Below are 6000 nucleotides of genomic sequence, written 5' to 3' on the forward strand. Positions count from 1 at the left end.
GCCTAGCGCTGTGCTGCTCACTGAGCTGCTCTAACCCTGCCCCCTACAGCCCAGCACATTAACACTTTGTAGAAGTGTTGCTACAGGCTTGTATTGAAGTCTCCTGAAAGGCACTGGAGAGGCAGGTGCCCTTTGGAAGTGGTGACCTAGAAGGCAGCTCATAAGTGTAATCGCCTTGGCTCCAGAGCTCCTCCGAGATCTTGGTCCAAAGTAAATACATTTGTTCCCAAGCCTTAATGAAAACGCTTGTCCTCTATGAGTGGATTGCTAGTAAAAACAAACCCCAAGAATTCGCTCTTCAGCTTGTTTTACATGTGCACTTTTTAACTCTGCACAGGTCTTTTTTAGCTTTAAAAAAATTGTAAAAGACTATCCTGTGTGTGTGTATGTATGTGAGTGTGTGTGTGTGTGTGTGTGTGTGTGTGTGAGAGGCAGTGGCGGCGCTGAATGAGTTAACTGTGTGTGTGTGTGTGTGTGTGTGTGTGCGTATGTGTGAGAGGCAGTGGTGGTGCTGAATGAGTTAACTGTGTGTGTGTGTGTGTGTGTGTGTGTGTGAGAGGCAGTGGCGGCGCTGAATGAGTTAACTGTGTGTGTGTGTGTGTGTGAGAGAGAGGCAGTGGCAGCGCTGAATGAGTTAACTGTGTGTGTGTGTGTGTGTGTGAGAGGCAGTGGCGGCGCTGAATGAGTTAACTGTGTGTGTGTGTGTGAGAGGCGGTGGCGGCGCTGAATGAGTTAACTGTGTTTGATTTTCCTGAGCTGCGGCTCTCCTGGTCCTGGCAGGGAAGGTCAGTAGGGGTTCATGGGAAAGCGGTCGTTGGCAAGCCTTGCGGAAGCGTCCCGTTTCCCCCCTACCCCCCACGCCTGCTCCGCTCCACGCTGACGGTTTTATTTAGCTCCCTTGACAAAACGCTCAGCACTTACCGTGATCAGTCTGCCTCCCGCTGATAAAGCGAGCTCCACGCAGCACAGGGACGAGTGTCAAGAAGTCAATTTCTCAATGGCCTTCTTTGTGGCTGGAGCTGCCTGTTAAGCACACCATTCCTGTGCTAGTCTTGATGAGTATCTCACACCGCCCCTGTTTGTTTGAGTTACTGTGAATACTGTATTACAGACCACCTGTCTAATAGTGACGCCTGTCAGGAATCCCCTGTGCAGTTTATATGTTTCCCCAGTTAAACCACCTGTATAAAGACTGTCTACCTATAGAGGTCTGATAAGGAAGTTTGGCTGTAATTATTATTGCTACAGTACGGAATACATATAGAAGGTTTTATCAGCTCAGGGGTGAAAGGCATGTGACATCATTAACATTTTTTATTAACATTTTTCACTGCACTGTAGCTGAATGGTTGACGTTCAGGACTGGGAGGAAAAACCGAGCTCAGCGACTGACAACAACTGAAGTCCTTCCGTTACCTCCTTGCGCCTCTGTCCTGAAACAGGGGGAACGAGCTGAAGCAGTGGGAATTGTGCTGGCAGGAACTGGGATGTTGCAGCTCAGATGAGCTGTCCTGCTGTGGAAATCATTTCTAAATAAATGAAAATACATCAAAAACAAACTGATAGTAAATGAAAACATTTCTGTTTTGTTAGTTTCCCGCCTCGAGATGCCTGCGGGCCCCGAGCAGGGGACAGGAAGGGATAGTTGGGATGGGAGCTGTGAGCAGGAAGTCAGTACAGATGGTCACTGAGACATCCTCACCGAGCACAGATCTAGAGACAGGAAAGAGGAAACTCACGAGAGGCAAATAGACATTTGGTAAATAGCCCGGTCGCTCTTGGAGCTCTGTCCTTGCCAAAACAATAAAGCAAACAAGGTCCTTCAGAGATTCCCGGTGCGCACAGTGCATCCCCCTGCTCAAGTGCCCGGCAGCCTCCTCCAGGGATCCCAAAGGCTGCTGACTCCACAAATACGGGAGGAGGTCTGTTCCGTGGCCTGGCTGCCCTCCAGCTCCAGGCCGGACACAGTACTATTTAAAATTGTGTGTGTGTGTGTGTGTGTGTGTGTGTGCCAGTGTGGTCAGTGTGTGTGTGTGTGTGTGTGTGTATGTGTGTGTGTGTGTGTCAGTGTGGTCAGTGTGTGTGTGTGTGTGTGTGTGTGTGTCAGTGTGGTCAATGTGGTCAGTGTGGTCAGTGTGTGTGTGTGTGTGTGTATGTGTGTGTGTGTGTCAGTGTGGTCAGTGTGTGTGTGTGTGTGTCAGTGTGGTCAATGTGGTCAGTGTGGTCAGTGTGTGTGTGTGTGGTCAGTATGTCAGTGTGTGTGTGTGTGTGTGTTTAGGGGGGTGTGTGTGAGTGTACAGGTGGGATGCTTTTCCTCTCAGAACAATGGGTCTTCACAATTGATGGAATGTGGTGGAGGGACTGAATGAAATGACAACATAGACGTCCAATATGAGAACGTTTTTTTGGTAATTACTTTGAAAGGTTTTTATTTGTTCTCCCTGGAACAGCTCAAGCAGTGGCAATGTCTGTATATGAAATGCCATGTGCACTGCTTCTGGCCCTACTAGTACTGTATATGCATGGCTGTCAGTCTGTGTGTGAGGACACACCCGTGGGATATAGCACTGCACAGAACAAACAGCTCCACAAACTCATGTATCTCGTACAATGTAGCCTGTGTTGAAAATCTTTTTATTTGTTCAGGCCTACAGTTTTCAGTACTGGGTTCAGTATTGCGATGCGTTTAGAAATTCAAATGCGATTGTTTTATACAGAGACTCTGACTTGGTTTCCTCAGTCAGTGTTTTGTCAGCAACAAGATATCCCCCTTGATCCCTCCATCAGGTAAGCATAACATCAGTGGGTTTGTTTTTCTCTTCCAGTAAGCCCGATCTCTAAAACTGCATTTCCCAGAGGCCTTTTCAGATCGAGGGGGGGTACCTTTATTTCTAGCAGATGCAGTGCAGGCCTCTTGCCAAGAGAGAAAACTATGAAACCCTTGTTTTTCTCTTCACTTTGTATTTATGACTTCTTGCATTCCTCAGATTTCCATCAACAGTTCTGGTATCATATTTTTTTTTCTTTAATTATTTTTCGATACAGCCGGTCCCCCCTCAGGGAGGCATTTTGTGGGTCTTGCGAAGACCACAGTTTTGGCCAAAGGTAGGACTTTCTGTGTGTTTGTTCTGGGAGCTGAAAATCTGTAATTCATAAAAAACAAAAGATGTTTGTCCTTGGCATCCACTACTGAAGTGATGCTTTTTCAGCGTTCAGGCCAGCGATTGGGCCCCGCTGATTGCTCCTCAATCCCACGATTCAGGAAGAAACCTCACCAACCCTTGGGACCGGGGCCTGCAGGTTTCGGGGAAATGAAATTAGACAAAGCACGCTAATTCAGGTAATTCAGTAATGGCTACAAATCTACAAATCTATTAAACTTTCTCTCCCCTGCTAGAAGTGTACGCACCTGCTGATATCTGGTTTCCCAGCTTCAATAACACTGAAGTTATTGGCAGGTCTGATTGGCTGCTTTATTAAAAAAAAAAACACAGCACTGGGGTACAGCAACTAGATGCATTTAGAATAACTGAATAAAAATGTACTTTAGTCTGAGAAATTGTACTGTGAAAGAAAGACACTCAAATCATTATACGCAAAAAACTGCGTCATTATGTCCCAGACTGCAGACCGCATTTTTTTACACAAGCATTTTCTGCACCTGGCGATCACAATCTTTTTATCACTATTTTGTAATTATGTTTTGTTGATCCTAACGAGTTGTTTTTAGGAATTTCGCTGTACAAATTAAAAGGATGCCGATGACTCTCTTTAACGAGCATCCCCCACTAATTAACATTGTAACAGGCCCTCTCGACACCAGAGAAAAGTCTGAATCTCTTTTTTTATGGTGGCTCATTGAGGACATGGATTAAATAAATATGAAAATGTGTTATGTCTAGATCCTGAAATGTCGAGATCCCGAGATAATATACCGTGTGATCGTGATGTAACACATTTTCATGGAATTGTTTCCCACTGTCCTTAATGAGCCACCACACTTTTTAGAGTAAAAAAATTCAGATTTGGCTATAATCCAATAAACGTTCGATAATTCTATGAATATTTTACACCTGTACAAGCACTCATTCACTTTCTTACCTAACGTTAATCTTTCACTTGCTACGTGATTATGAGGTCCCTCTGTATGCGTATGCACTGTTTTTTTAGGGGAACTGGGTTAAGGAGCACTCCTGGTTGCTTTGGAACGGGAGACAAACAGTGAAAGGTACAAAAACACAGTGATTCTGATCTTTGCCAGCACCACACACAATCCCCAGTATGCAGGATTTAAAAAGCCACCCTCCCCATATTACTTCACATCTCCCTGCCAAGAAAAAGAGGTAAAATCCAGGCAAACCATAGAATCCCTAACCGTAGTACTCAAAACAAAGTGCATACTTTCCAATCAAGTGTTATCGCGTCCCCCACCAACGTTGCGATTAGGTGAAGGAGTATAGATTTCCATGAGCACCGTACTACCAACACTCCATCCTCAGAGGTTAAGCGAAGGGGTAACCTGTTCCGTGATGACCTCAGAGGTGTTGGGAATGTGAACCTGAGAGCGGCTCCGGAGAGTGACCTGCTCTCCGATGACATCAGAGGCTTGGCTCAGAATTCCGCTTTGAACATCTGAAATAAGAGGACAACATATTTTCAGGAAACCGCTTAACACTTTTTTACAACGGTTCAAACAATAGGAGGGTAGTCCCAGATGGGTATTAAATGGTTTTGCTCTGATTTCGTTTCATTCAAAAGGTACTTTAACCCACTCGACTAAACCCGAACGACTAAATATCAATCCAGCTTCAGTGAGCCCATCTCCGATGTAAGGCAGTCACTTAGCCATGTGTTCACTTTGTTAAGTGTCTGTATTGCCAGCTCTCAACCTTTTTAGCAGAGAGAGAGCTGTTTGGCAGATTATGAATCCATAAACCAGCCTTGACTATAAACAGAGCTCTCGATTATCTCATCCTATAAGCTTGAAACGAATCACTCCCCCACCAACTTCAGTCTCCTTGCAAGTTAAGAGGAGAAACTGGCTTCAGAACTGCGGAAGCTGGGAACCCTCGGCACGATGTTAATCGCTCACTAAAATGAAACTGCCAGCTCACAGAGACCTTTCAGCAAGGCTCCTTAAAGTCCCAGACCCTTGCTGATCCGAACATTTCTCAGCAGAAGAACGTGATTAATTCAACCTGTCTGTGAGAGAAGCAGCAGAGCAGAGTTCAGCCATTACGTTAAACTTCACCCTGACATTAATTAATAATATTTACATGCACAAGTTCATTATAACTAACTGCAACATCGTTCTGAAAGACCCCAAGCAGTTGCATGATGTAATGCTCTGAGCTAATGCATTGCTCAATGATAAAAGCCCATGGGGTTGAAGCTAATTGACCAAAATTGTGAGCTGGAACCCCTTCAGGTTTTTGATAGATCCAAGCACATGATTGGTATGTTGTCAGAGGAAGCTGGGAGTAAGTCATTGTAATAGTGGGCTTTGCTTTCGGTCAGTGTTAACAGATGGAGTTGTCTCCTGCCAAACGTATGAAGTCAATCAGAGTTTGCTACAACTGAACATGGGTATAATCAGACACGTGTTCATGCTGTATAGACCCTTTAATGCATTCTGAATGGTTTTGAATTTGAACGGATTAGCAGAGGCTGTCAAGGTCTTTGGGATCAGCAAAATTCAAATGACATTTCTTGTTAATCAACCTTAATTAGATTTGCGTCGAACACATGCTAGGAATTGTTCAGATAGACATGTTTATAAAGCAGTTCTGGAAAAGCACAAGGGGCCTGTTTCTCAGTCCCAGATCGTTTTTACATCACACCCCAAATGTGCAGCTCCCTGCCAGGTTGTCGGGGGTCTTGTTCTGCCAGACTGCCAGTCATCTCTGTCACCCACATCCCTCGCCTTCCGCGGTGTGCCAGCCAGATGGCCCAACACTAATGCAACATATGGCATTTCAATCTGCCCTTAATTGCTGAAAT

The sequence above is a fragment of the Acipenser ruthenus genome, unplaced genomic scaffold (assembly GCF_902713425.1).
Source record: "Acipenser ruthenus unplaced genomic scaffold, fAciRut3.2 maternal haplotype, whole genome shotgun sequence".
In the NCBI taxonomy this organism is placed as follows: domain Eukaryota; kingdom Metazoa; phylum Chordata; class Actinopteri; order Acipenseriformes; family Acipenseridae; genus Acipenser; species Acipenser ruthenus.